This window comes from Myotis lucifugus, unplaced genomic scaffold (genome assembly GCF_000147115.1).
Source record: "Myotis lucifugus unplaced genomic scaffold, Myoluc2.0 scaffold_12, whole genome shotgun sequence".
NCBI lineage: Eukaryota > Metazoa > Chordata > Mammalia > Chiroptera > Vespertilionidae > Myotis > Myotis lucifugus.
Genome location: NW_005871060.1, coordinates 9,419,964 through 9,433,628, shown reverse-complemented (window position 1 = coordinate 9,433,628; position 13,665 = coordinate 9,419,964). Strand labels below are relative to the sequence as shown.

Here is a 13,665-nt window from a genome sequence, read left to right as displayed (position 1 = left end):
CATAAAGAATTTTTCCTTTAAAAATTTTTTATTATAACTTAAAACCTATTTCTGAAATTTTAAAAATTTCATTATAAGACAGCTCTAAAGAATTAAAATATATTCAAGGCATTAAATAGGTGAATGATATAGTCAAAGAGATTACCACTTTGTTGGTTTTTTTAAAATATATTTTTATTGATTTCAGAGGGGCAAGGGGAGGGAGAGAGAGATAGAAACATCAATGATGAGAGAGAATCATTGATCAGTTGCCTCCTCCGTGCCCCACACTGGGGATCGAGCCCATAACCTGGGCATGTGCCCTGACTGGGAATCGAACCGTGACCTCCTGGTTCATAGATCGATGCTCAACCACTGAGCCACACCAGCCGGGTGAGATTCCCACTTTGGATTGCCTTATAGAGAGGTGGAGTTTTAGCTCAATTTAAAAGAGGAAGATAATTTAACTTGGAAGAAAATGAAGATAAGGCTCTTATAGATGGGCCTAGTTAGGAGGCACAGTGGGTGTTTGGGAAATAGCTGGGAATAAGGCTGGGACAGTAGAGTGAGGCCAGGCCATCGAGGACCTTGAATGCCAGTTGGAATTATTTTTACATTCAGTCTTTCCTTCATTGAACAATGTTTAGCACTTAACCTCTGGTTCTAGGAAGTGCTTTTTTAGGACAGGGGATGCAGCAGTGTACAGAGTCAACCAGACCTTTGTGTTTATGGCCCTTATGTTCTATTCCATATGAATTTTTTTTTCCCCATATGAATTTTTGGAGAGTTTGTTCTAGGTCTGTGAAATATTCTGTTGGTATCTTAATGGGGAGTGCATTGAATCTATAGATTGCTTTGGGTAGTATGGACATTTTAATGATGTTGATTCTACCAATCCATGAACACGGTATATTCTTCCCATTTGTTTATGTCTTCCTCTATCTCTTTTTTCAACGTCCTGTAGTTTCCCAAGTACAGGTCTTTTACCTCCTTAGTTAAGTTTATTCCTAGGTATCTTAAATATTTTTGTTGCACTGGTAAATGGGATTTTTTTTTTAAATTTCTCTTTCTGTAAGTTCATTATTGGTGTATTTAAAAAAAAGCCATAGATTTCTGGGTGTTAATTTTGTATCCTGCTACATTACTGAATTCATTTATTAGGTCTAGTAGTTTTTGTTGTTGTTGTTGTTGTTTTTTTGGTGCCAAAACCCGGGATCGAAAGGTCTAGTAGTTTTTTGATGGAATCTTGGTCCTTACATTCTAGTGCGGGAGGCAATAGCAAGACACTTAGAAAAAATAGAAAAAGGACCATGAAGAAGGTCATTTTAGCTTTAATATATGGGGACATTGAGAAACTAAATCAGGTTCATGCAATAGACTGACTCAATGACAACTTTAGTTTAAGCAGGTAGGAAAGGCCTGAATTAAGATACGAAGGGGAAGGAGGAGAGAATCTGTGAAGATCAAAGAAAGAGCATTTCTACCCAAAAGAACTGAGGTAGGGAAACTTGGCTTCAACCTACAGGTCATAGGACGCCACTGCGAGTTTTAGCCGGGCGGGGGGGGGCGGGGTGTGTGGTGGTCTCTGATGGAAACCTCGGTGAGCTGGTAGATCAGGAAAAGTAATCTTGCAACCACGTGCAGAGCTGTTGGAAAAGCGAGAGTTTGGAGGTAGTTATCCTATTGGTTCCTTCAACAGTTGTTCATCTTTTTTGAGATCTAGTTATATAGTAATAGCTAGGTGCTGGCTGGGGATTCAGAGAATGAGAGACATAAATACTGCATTTAGGGAGACAGAGAACAAGGGAAGAAAATTTCAATAATTATCATTAAATACACATTTACTAAGTGCCTGTTCGGGACTAGGCACTGGTGCTCTTCTTAAGAAGCTTCAACTATAGTTCACAGGGTCTGTGTGAGGACAGAGGAAGGGGACAGACCATGTGGGGAGATTAGGATCAGAGAAGGTTTCTGAAGGAGGAGGACTTTGAAGTAAGGCTAGGAGGGTAAGTAGAAGTTTACTGGGCAGGGAAATCAAGATAAGGGTGCTCCTGGAGAAAAAGAAACAAAGACACGTGCAAGGACATGCAGGGCAGTGAGGACAACGTGCAGGAGAGCGGCAGGTTCAGCAGCGGATTCAGGACATCTGAATTTAGAATGAAGGAGAAGCTAAGGGTGGTTTAAAAGACGAAGCTAAATAGGTCTGATCATGTACCCCTTATTAAGGAGTTTAGATTTTTCTCTTGAAAATGATGGGGAGTGCCCTAACCGGTGTGGCTCAGTGGATAGAGCGTCGGCCTGCGGACTGAAGGGTCCCAGGTTCGATTCCAGTCAAAGGCATGTACCTTGGTTGCGGGCACCTCCCCAGTGGGGGGTGTGCAGAAGGCAGCTGATCGATGTTTCTCTCTCATTGATGTTTCTAACTCTCTATCCCTCTCCCTTCCTCTCTGTAAAAAAGCAATAAAATATATTTAAAAAAAAAAAAAAGAAAAGAAAATGATGGGGAGTGATTGCAGGAATGTAAGCAGGAAAATGATAGAGACAGAATTGTATTTTATAAAAGATCCTGTGGCAAACTATGCAGAAGGAAAAATTAAAGAGAGAGTAAGAGGTGCTGGGAGAGCAGCAAAGAGGCCATGTGACAATCCAGTGCAAACGGAAAGCCTCGGGGAAGGCATTATCGTCACTGAGGACAAGGACACCTGGACTTGTCTGTGTGCCTTTTGTGAGGGAGGGGAGGGAAGGGCTGCTGCTTAGAGGAGTGGGCTCCATCCAAAAAGGATTGGGGTTTTCTTTGTTTTGGTTCATTTGGGGTATTATAATATGTTAATGAATGAAATGTATGCACGTTTGTAAGCATAACAAGTTGATTTTATGGAGAGATGGAAGCTGATGATACAGGCCAGGAGATAATAGAACAAGGACCTCTAGGACAGAATCCAGAGACCAGGTAGTGACCCCCTGAGTAAGGCAGGTGGGCACCTTGTGCACAGTGAGGTGTCTCCACATTGTAGCCTCTGTGAATGAGCAGGCTCCCGGTGTTGTGCAGTGAACCGTCGAGGGCCTAGCCTGTTCCTGAGAAAAGGGGCGTGATCAGTAGAGCTAGCCTGGGTCAATGGGGAACACTTCAGAAAATAATGAGGGCACAGGTACAAAACACTGGGCCTTCTTAACGTTTCCTTCTCTGGTTTAAGAACCAGGGTTAAGTGGCTGGCTAACAAGGGCTAGTGTAGATGTTATCTTCCCAGATTAGTTTGTCAAGAATTATGCTAAGAATGCCTGAAGTTAAATAATGAAAGAAAAATTCAAGTTTGTTGTTTGTATCAGTATTTTTATTCATCGAGTCAGAAAAAATAAACAAGTTTCCTGCTTCTAAAGGTAACAAGAAAAGAATGCCATGTTTAGAGAATGAATTTGTACTTCTGAGATAACAATCAAGTGAGATTATGGAGAGAAGGCCCAGCTAATGTTGCTCTAGCCACACTTTGTTCCTCTGGTCAGCATATCCCAGTTAAAACAAATGCTTCTCAGTACTTATGAATTTCTTATATAATTTCCAAGTTTTTTAAAGTACAGCCTTAAAGGAATGACTCTTTCACACTCAGCAGCCTTACAGGTTTAAATGGAACAGCGTGATCCTTGTCAAAACCTGCCACCCGCCCACCTGCCACCAAGCAGACACGCCTTCAACTTCTTGTCTCTATTCCCATCTGTAGTATCCGTTCAGAGATTCTCACTTTTTGTGTACCTAGAATAGATTGTGAGACAAATTGTCAAAAGACAAGTGGAGATAATTAAATGTAACTGAAAATGTTTTAAATCCTTTATATATCTTTGAAGTAACAGAATAGCTATTAAGCCCTTCATTTCAAAAATGAGCAGACAAAGGTGTTTTCATTTGCAGTTATTTTCCGGAACAAGTTATTGGTTAATTTATAAATTTTAAATAGATAAAAACACACACACACAACTTTCTCTCAATCTTTTCTTTAGGGAAGCTGCCACTTTTCTCTTTAACAGTGTGTTAGTTGCCCTAGTCTTAAACACAAAGGCTGGCAGTGTGTACTAAGTCTGTTGTCGTGCCCCTGTTCTCTAATACAATATTTACTTTGGCTTACCAACTTTTTTCAAGGAATTGTCAAGAAGCATTTAGCTGGGCTTTTCCTAAAAAAACAACAAAACACAATTCAGCAAAATCTATTTTTGTTTGACCTATGATCATGTAAGTTTGATTGCCTTTACAAAACAAAAAATAAAATTCTGTTTGTACTTATTAAGATTAGTATAACACATTTATACGGAACATTTTGGTTTTCAGCAGTTACCATATCAGTTAACAACAAACATAAAACCAAGAAAGAACCATTGGTACTGAGATTTCCGGAGTGATGAAATGTCCTCTGATTTTTCAAAAACAGGTTAAAAGGTTGATTTCTAGGGCTTTTCGGAAGTGGTTTTTGATAACTTAGAATTTTTAGAGTTTAGACTTTGTTCAGTATTTTTCCCCAGATTGAATCACTTTGATTTTTTTTCTTCTTAGTTTCAGTTCTTACACATAGTTTCATTTCTTCCTGAGATGTAATAAAACTATGAATTGTTATCAGCAAGTGCTTATTATTTTTCTGCTCTTCAGATAGTGGCAGTAAAAAAAAAAAAAAAAGCATAGAGGAGTAACACATTTTCAAATGTGATGTTTTGAGAGGCCAAAGAGGAGCTAAGTATCATTTATTGCTTATTGGCTAATTTATATCTTGAGACATTATTTATTTAGATGAATAATTTTTTTCTATATTTCTATAATTGTCTAAAACTGGCATTGAAGACATAATTATATTAAAAATAATTTTTCTAATCTTCATAGAATATCTCACAGTTAGAGTGGCTTCATGAGAAAAGCTTAAGGATAATGTCTTTTGATTTTGGTAGAGCTTAGTGGAATGACCTATTTTATACTGAATTCTGAACCAAAGACAGAGTACTTAGTGATATATTCATTCAGCAAAAGCATTAGCTAATCCATATATATCATCTAAAACTGACAGCAGCAATTCAAAATACTGTTAAGAATTATTTTCTGTAATTAAGATGTGTGCTTACTAAAATTCACCAGAGGCTGAAAAGCATAAATTCTCATCATACATGCCTACTTTAAAGGAGTAAATGCTTGCTCTTCTCCAAGGTGTAAGTACCATGTACAACTTTGGCAGGTCAGAGGCTCTCACAGAAATGAGATTATTGGACAGGTGCATCCCATAAGCAAGGCTGGAACAGTCCAGTCCCTCTTGTTACACATGATATTCTTACGTTTGTCCTTGTACAAATACTGAGGAAGAAAATAATATAAAAACTATAGGTATTAACTAGTATGTTAGCAAACAGGCCATTTAAAATTTTTCCTTGAAGAGAAAGTTACATTTCATCCTAAATGAGTAAAAGGACAAGCTCTGTATTCTATGTAAAGTGCAACATGTTAAAATAATTTGAAACTTCAGGGGAGGCTATCTTATTTTCTGTTTCAACATGTGAAAAAGATCAATCATCATTCTTTTCATGTTTTTAACACTATAACATAATATTGCTTTTAGAATTTCTAAATGTTAGAACTTAAAGAGAGAACAGAATTAATAGTCTTAGTTTTTTGATGTTAAACAGTATTTATTGCAATGTTTAGTTTGAAAGGTAAATATTTCCTTCAGTGTGTGATTTTCTTAAAGCCAAAGGAAAACCTCTAGTTTTGTTCTATAAAGTCAGATTAAAGATTCAAGAAACTATATATTGTATGCAATTCGATTTATATGAAATGTCTAGAAAAGGCAAATTTATAGAAACATAAAGTAGAGTTGTGATAGGCTGGGGGTGGGGGACAGAGATTAACTGTAAATGTTCTGAGGGACCTTATTGGGGGCAGGAAAAATGTTCTGAAGCTGATTTATGGCGATAGTTATACCACTTGGTAAAGTTACTAAAAATCATCATACTGTACACTTAAAAAGTTGGATTTTATATATGTAAAGTACACTTCAATAACATTGTTTAAAAATATACCAAAAAAGTTGGGGTAAGGAGAAATGGATATGCTTTAGCAAGACAGTCACTTGCTTGCAAATTGCTAAAGCACACCATTGTTATAAGTAAATGCTGTCTGCAGAAAATGTTGTGTTTGTTACATTTTAAGAGAATTTGTTCCTTCTTTTCATTGAATGTAACAGAACATGGTGACAGAAATAAAGGTCAGGCCCTGAAGAAAGATGAGTCATAGGTGAGAGAAGAAGAGGGGGGAGAACTCCCTGTTTTGTCATCCTGGAAAGATCCCAGGTTGTGGTTTACTGTTCTGTAATCTAAAGCTATTGAAGTGATCAGTATTTCAGGGAGTCACAGATACAGAAAAATCTCCAACAGTGTCACAAAAAAAGTCGGAGGTCCATTATTCATAAGCGAAAAACTTACCCAGCATGTTTCTGTTTAGACCAAGGTAAGGTCATGGTCTCCTTTCCTACAGATGAGTGTCCTATAGACATACTAACAATGAAAGTTTGTACTTCACTCCTACATAAAAACATAAAGCAATTAAGAGTGATTAAAATGCTTTCATTTTCTGTAATAAGAATGAATAAATAGCTATAACTATGATAATTATTTACCTAAAATAATATGATGAATGCCCTGACCGGTTTGGCTCAGTGGATAGAGCATCGGCCTGCGGACTCAAGGGTCCCAGGTTCAATTCTGGTCAAGGGCATGTACCTTGGTTGCGGGCACATCCCCAGTGGGGGGTGTGCAAGAGGCAGCTGATGGATGTTTCTCTCTCATCGATGTTTCTAACTCTCTATTCCTCTCCCTTCCTCTCTGTAAAAAAATCAATAAAATATATATTTAAAAAAAAATAATATGATGAAGAATATAGAGTTAAAATATCTTTGCTTATGTTGCAGAAGTGTTCTTAATTTGATAGATAAGTGAGGGAAACTACAATAAGTCACTTTGCAGTGTGCACTAGGAACAAATCTTTCCCTGGAAGAGCATGTTCTGCCAGAGAGAGTTGTTCTATTCTATAAGTGCTTTCTTGTCCATTTGTTTCATTTTTTAGTATTTTTGAATTACATAGGGAATACATGCTTCTTAGAAAAATTTAAAGCATTCCTGATATGACTGAAGTTCCACTTGAGTCTCTTGCTCTACATTCTAATTCCTTCCTCTCTCCTCTATGGGGGTAACTATTATTGTAGGTTTGGTTATATATTCTTCTGGACTTCTTTCAATGTATTTACATAGGAATATATTTCGTAAACTTTTTCACTTTTAAAGAACAATTTTCATCATCATTAATGTGTTATGGTGCTTCGTGTATTCTTGAAAATTTCCTGTTTCCTATATGTGTCTTCCTATTGTGGTGTTCCTTTCCTTTCCCCTCTAAATTCAGTGACCTCCACGTCTCCTTCCTTGGCCACTGCCTCCCCCTCTGTCATCTGTCCCTTCCACGGCTAATCTAGTTTCAGGATGATGATTTTCAAATCACTGTCTCAGTGAAATCCCCTGAACTCACTTCTGAGTTTCCGGTTCCTGCGAGTCATCTCTACTTTAGCCTTTGCCATAAAGTCACTGTGTCCAAACACAACTCATTTTCTCAGTCTTTCCCTCTCAACTTGGCTAAGTTTCATTCTGTCAACCACTAGACTCAAACTTTTTAGATAATCAGTTACTAAATCTTGTCAGTATTTCCTTTTCAGTATTTCCAACATCCCCATCTCCTCCCCCACCCCCATCAATGATCTCAACCCCAATTTAGGCCTCCATCACCTTGTGATTAGATAACTGCTACACTTTATGCACTCTACTAACCTACTGGATTCATTTTCTTCACACAAGTTGGCTCTGTATCTTCACACAAGTTGGGACCAAGATATAGGACGAACTTTAACTCCTAACTCTAGAAATAAATCCATGCATATATAGTCAACTAATCTTTGACAAGGACACCAAGAATACACAGTGGAGAAAGGATAGTCTCTTCAACAAATGGTGGAAAAACTGGCTATCCACATGCAAAAGAATGAAACTGGACCCTTATCATACTCAAAAATTAGCTCAAAATGGATTAAAGACCTACATGTAAGACCTGAAGCTGTACCACACCTAGAGGAAAACGTTTGGGAAAAGCTCCTCGACATTGGTCTTGGCAATGATTTTTTTGATCTGACACTAAATCACTGGCAACAAAAACAAAAATCAACAAGTGGGGAGGGACTACAAGGTTCTTTGCAGCAGAAGAAACCATCAGCAAATTGAAAAGGCAGTTTATGGAATAGAAAATATTTGCAATCTATATACCTGATAACTGTTGGATATTGTGTATATGTATATGTTGTGATATTGCGTATATGTATATATTTCTTGTATATAGAATCATATATAATGTGATGTATACATACACACAACCATATGGATGGACCTGGTGGACATCATGCTAAGTGAAATAAACCTTACACAGAAAGACAAATACCATATGATCTTATATGTGGTATCTAAAAATGTTGAACTTATGAAAGCAGAGTGGTTGCCAGGGGTAGTGGGGTCAGGGGAAAAGGGGGGTATTGGTCAAAGGGTGCAAATTTTCAGTTATAAGATGAATAACTTCTGGGGTTCCAATATATAACGTGATGACTATAGGTAACAATACTGCATTTTATACTTGAAATTTGCTAAGAGAATAGATCTTAATGTTCTCACCACAGAAAAACAAAATTGTAACTATGTGAGGTGATGAATGTGCTAATTTGCCTGATTGTGGTAATCACTTCACAGTATAAACATAGATCAAATCATATATACAATTTGTATTTGTCTGTTTGTCAATCTCAATAATGCTAGAAAAATTATAATAACTTCACATGTAACATTTTTTTTGTCTGTATCATAGTTTTGTCAGATAGCCCTGTGAAAAAAATTTCAGATCTGAAAAGTAACCTTGCATAAAGAAACCATGATTCTGAAAAGGTTATTCATTTCACAAATAGTTATTGAGTTAGATGAATTATTCAAGATTGCATATTTAGTTGACAGGCTAAGATTAATATATGCCTTTCTGCTTATTTTACAATTATTCCTGCCTGTCTTCTACCTTGAGTTACTTCATCCTTTTGTATGTTTATACTAGAGGCCTGATGCACGAAATTCATGCAAGGGGCTGGGCCCTCACAGCCCCAGCTGCCGCCACCCTCTGCTGGGCGATCAATGCAGGGCAGCCCTGGCTGTCATGTGGCCTCATCCCCCGCCCCCTGGTTGTTCCGGAAGGTCATTCCATGGCCCGGTCTAATTAGCATATTAGCTCTTTATTATATAGGATTTCTCTGTGGCTTCCTAAAAAAGAGAGGGCCTGTGTGTTGTTTTTTGTTGTTTTTTCTAATTTTTGTTTGTTTTTGAATCCACAGTAATACTTAGGAGGCCTATACTTTGCTGCTGTTGCCACAGTCATTATTGTTGTGATATTATTAGTTGTGCTAAATTTGGGTTTAAAGTCCATTACATTTGTCTAGCTGACCTAGATCTCTCAGAGGTTGAAGTCTGATTCTAAAGAGAGAGAGGTCACTTTGTTGTTCCACTTATGCCTTGATTGGTTGAGTTTTGTATGTGCCCAGAGATTGAACCCGCAACCTTGGTGTTATCAGGATGACTTCTAACCAACTGAGCTACCTGGCCAGGGCTTAAAATATTTAAATTTTATGTATCACTTTTCTCTCTTGTGGTCCTTGGAGAGTGCTCATCTAAGTAAACCCTATGCTGTTCACCCTTAGAGGTGCCACAGAAGTCAGGACAGCTCTGCCCACTGATAGTCTCCACTTACTCTGTGTTCCATCTCCCCGTGGGGGTTCTGACCTTTCCGCTGCACTTCTGTCAGTAACATGCTGCTTATTTACATAGGAGAAATGTATTGTTTTATGAGGCTCATAACATCTCTGGACGACTCTGTGCCCATGGCAGAAAGTGTCTGTCCTGTGATGCTTGCCAAACAACACTTCATATTTTAGCCACATATTACAACAGTATTACTGTGCAAAATTCAGGCTTTCAATGATGTTAATAATGAATCACTATTCAACAATATTAACTGTACCCATTGTCCTTCAAGCTATCTAATCTATTAACTCCTGCAATTAAATGACTTTCTTCATTTCTGAAGTCCTGCCAGCAAGAGAGAGTAGTCGTAACTAGCCTGTGTTTGCACTTCATCAAGGGCACTCCAGTTACTTCCTGAACATGGGATTTGTTTGTTCCCTCTAGTGTTTCACTCTCTGCTACCTGGAGCCAAGTTTCACCATTTTAAACTGACTTGGGAAGCTGAAACACAATTAGGATTCTTAGCTACAAGATGGTTAACCATACCATGTATAATATAATTGGAAAAATTACCAAGTATTATAAATGTGCTGCTGACACTGTAGGGTTTACTGCAATAACTCCCAGATGAGAAAAAGAGTTTAAAACTGCCTGATGAAAAAATTAGCGGTAAGCCTCACCACACAGTTCCCTTACAGAGCTACTGTTTTCTGAAGTGTTCCACTGTATGACCTTCATAATAAAGATTTATAGAAAATTAAAATGTTTGAAAAGGCCCCAAGGTCCCTGACTGGATTAGAAAAAATATCTAACTCTATCTCTATAGATAGTTTCTAATCTCTTCTTCACCACCACTAGCTCCCATGATAAATATCCCAAGGTCTTTTTAGAGAAATTATTTTATGTAAGCTGAAAATTTATTAAAAATATTTTTTAGTATTTCACTTCAATCTCCTTTGATTCTTACAGTTTAAAGTGAAAGTCTCTGATATTTTTGAAGTATTTTGATTTACAAAGAACAAATAGTTCTTTGCCCATTCACCAAAATCTACCACTCAATACAATTGCTCTAACCCAGTGGTCGGCAAACTCATTAGTCAACAGAGCCAAATATCAACAGTACAACGATTGAAATTTCTTTTGAGAGCCAAATTTTTTAAACTTAAACTATATAGGTAAGTACATTGTTATTAACTTAATTAGGGTACTCCTAAGGCTTAGGAAGAGCCACACTCAAGGGGCCAAAGAGCCGCATGTGGCTCGCGAGCCGCAGTTTGCCGACCACGGCTCAAACCAAATTTTACTAGGATTCAAACTTCATTTAATTATTATTTTTAAAATTTATTGATTTTTTTAGAGCAAAAGGAAGGAGAGAGCGAAACATCACTTTGTTGTTCCACTTATTTATGCATTCATTGGTTGCTTCTTGTATGTGTCTTGACTGGGGAATCGAAACCTGAAACTTTGGCATATCAGGATGATGCTCTAACCAACTGAGCTACCCGGCCAGGGCTCCAAACTTCAATTTAAAAAACAATTTTTTTTAAGTCTCTTTACAATATCAGTGGTTCAAGAGAGAAAGTAAGTAAGGGTAAGGAAGTTTATTATCATACTTGCAGGTCATTTGTAGTAGATTACCAGCATCTCTCTGGATTCTGTGGTCTTAACTGAATTCATTTTAGTAATTCAAAGTCAACAAACTCTTAGGGGGCATATTCTATGTATTACACATTTTGCACTGGGCCCTGAGAAGCCAGAGTAAATTAAGGCATGATTTCTAATCATTAGGGATTTCCCTGTCCATTAAGTGAGACAGACTTATAGATAGTTAACAAAAATATGTAATACAGAAGTTTTAAAAGTAGCATAATAGAGCTGCTGTAAAAGCAAAGAGGACTTCTCATTGAATAAATTTCAAGGGATTCAAGCCTTTAGAAATTACCTCAGCCTACCTCCCTGACTTACTCTTCTGTGGTTCTTTATCCTATACCCAGGCTACATCACAACCACTTTATTTCAAATATATCCCAGAAGCTTCATACCTCTGTATCCTTGCTAGTGTTGATCCCTTTATCTGGAGTGCCCTTGTCCCACTTTGTCAGTGGTCAGTTAAATTTCATCTTGTCTATGAAGTTACCTCTAGTGTCATTTCATATAAATGTAATCATGCAATATATCCTTGTGTGTGTGTTTGCCTTCTTTCACATAGCATATGTCTTAGAGGTTCATCCATGTTAAAGCCTGTAACAGTATCATTACTTTTTATGGCTGAATATTACTCTACTGTGTGTATCTATACTAATAATAGACAAATATGTAAATTGACTGTCCCTCCATGATGCCCACAGCCAATCAGGAGTGAGTATGCAAATTAACCCAACAAAGCTGGCGGGCCTGTGGGCAGTGCACAGGCACCGAGCGGCCGGGGGCAGGGTGGGACGCCTGCCCACCTTGTCACCAGAGCGAAATGGCAGGTGTCCCCGGGACCCTGCCCACTCTGAGCCTGTGGCCAGCGCGCGCCGGTGCCGAGTGGCCGGGTCCTGGGGACACCGGCCATATAGCCGGGGCAATGCAGCGGGCGTCCCTGGGACCCTGCCCGCTCCGAGCCTGTGGCCAGTGCATGTGCTTGCCAGCACCAAGTGGCTGAGGTCCCGGGGAACGCCACTGGAGTGTCCAGTCCTGTCAGCCCGGCCTGCGGGTGGCTGGAGTTTCCAGTCCTTTTGGTTTCTGCAGTCCCTGGACCGGAAGTGGAAACCAAGAGCACAGGGAGCACCAGGAATTCTGGGAATCGTAGTTCAGGTGGCAGCCCCTGGACCAGAAGCAGAAGCCCAGAGCGTGGGGAGCACCAGGACTGCTGGGAATCGTAGTTCTGGTGGCAGACGCTTTGCGGGATTTCCTAGACACTAGAGCAAAGTGAGCCTGGAGCAAGTTACTGTTGCGAGTGGGGGATGGAGGGAAAGCAAAGGTGAGAGACATAAGTAAAGTCAGAGTGTCGAGGAAAATTAAAAGGAAGATAACCTGCACCTTCTAGGAAATCTCCACCAATGGAGCAAAGAAAAAAAAAAAGACCTCTATTATTCTGTGAGCACCAAACCAAACTGGGTTGGGGTCTCAGACAATTCGCTCATATGATTGCAAAGACAGAAACTCCCAGATTGGAGAGGGCTCCCCTGAGGGCTCCCAGATTGGAGAGTGTGCAGGTCGGGCTGAGGGATCCACGCCCCGTGCACAAATTTCGTACACCAGGCCCCTAGTATGTATGTATGTATGTATGTATATATATCACATTTTTTTTTATCAGTTCATGGTCATTTGGGTTGCTTCTACTTTGGGGTTAATGATGCTAGTATGAACATTTGGACACAAGTTTTTCTATGGGCATGTTTTCAGTTCTCTTGGGTATATGTCTAGGAGTATCATTGCTGGTTCATGTGGTAACTATATGTTTAACTTTTTGAGGAACTGATAAACTGTTTCTCAAAGTACCTGCTTCATTTTGTATTCCCATCAGCAATGTATGATATTTCCAATTTCTCTACATTCTCACAAACACTTACCATTTGTTTTATTATTTACTAGAGACCAGGCGCATGGAATTCATGCACAGGTAGGGTCCCTAGGCCTGGCCTGCGGTCAGGGCTGATCTTTCCTGGCTTTTGGCAGCCAGCCCCGCCCCCCCTCCAACACTGGTAGCCCTCTGTGTATGGGGCGACCAGCGGGGAGATTGGGGCCCCGCTGGCTTGCACCCGCCTTGGGTGGTGGTGCCGCCTGCATCCACCACCACCCACCCCCAGTTCCCCATTCCCTAATGTGGGGCCTGTGGCTGGGGGCAGCTCCTGAGTTGAGTGTCTG

The 13,665-nt window shown here is 39.2% G+C and overlaps 1 protein-coding gene across 5 annotated transcripts in view; it reads left to right on the top strand.

Annotated features, from left to right (window-relative positions):
* The window catches only part of FAM13A (family with sequence similarity 13 member A), a 270,864-nt gene that overhangs the window by 134,857 nt on the left and 122,342 nt on the right, over window positions 1-13,665 (top strand). The gene's annotated exons all lie outside the window — the stretch shown is intronic.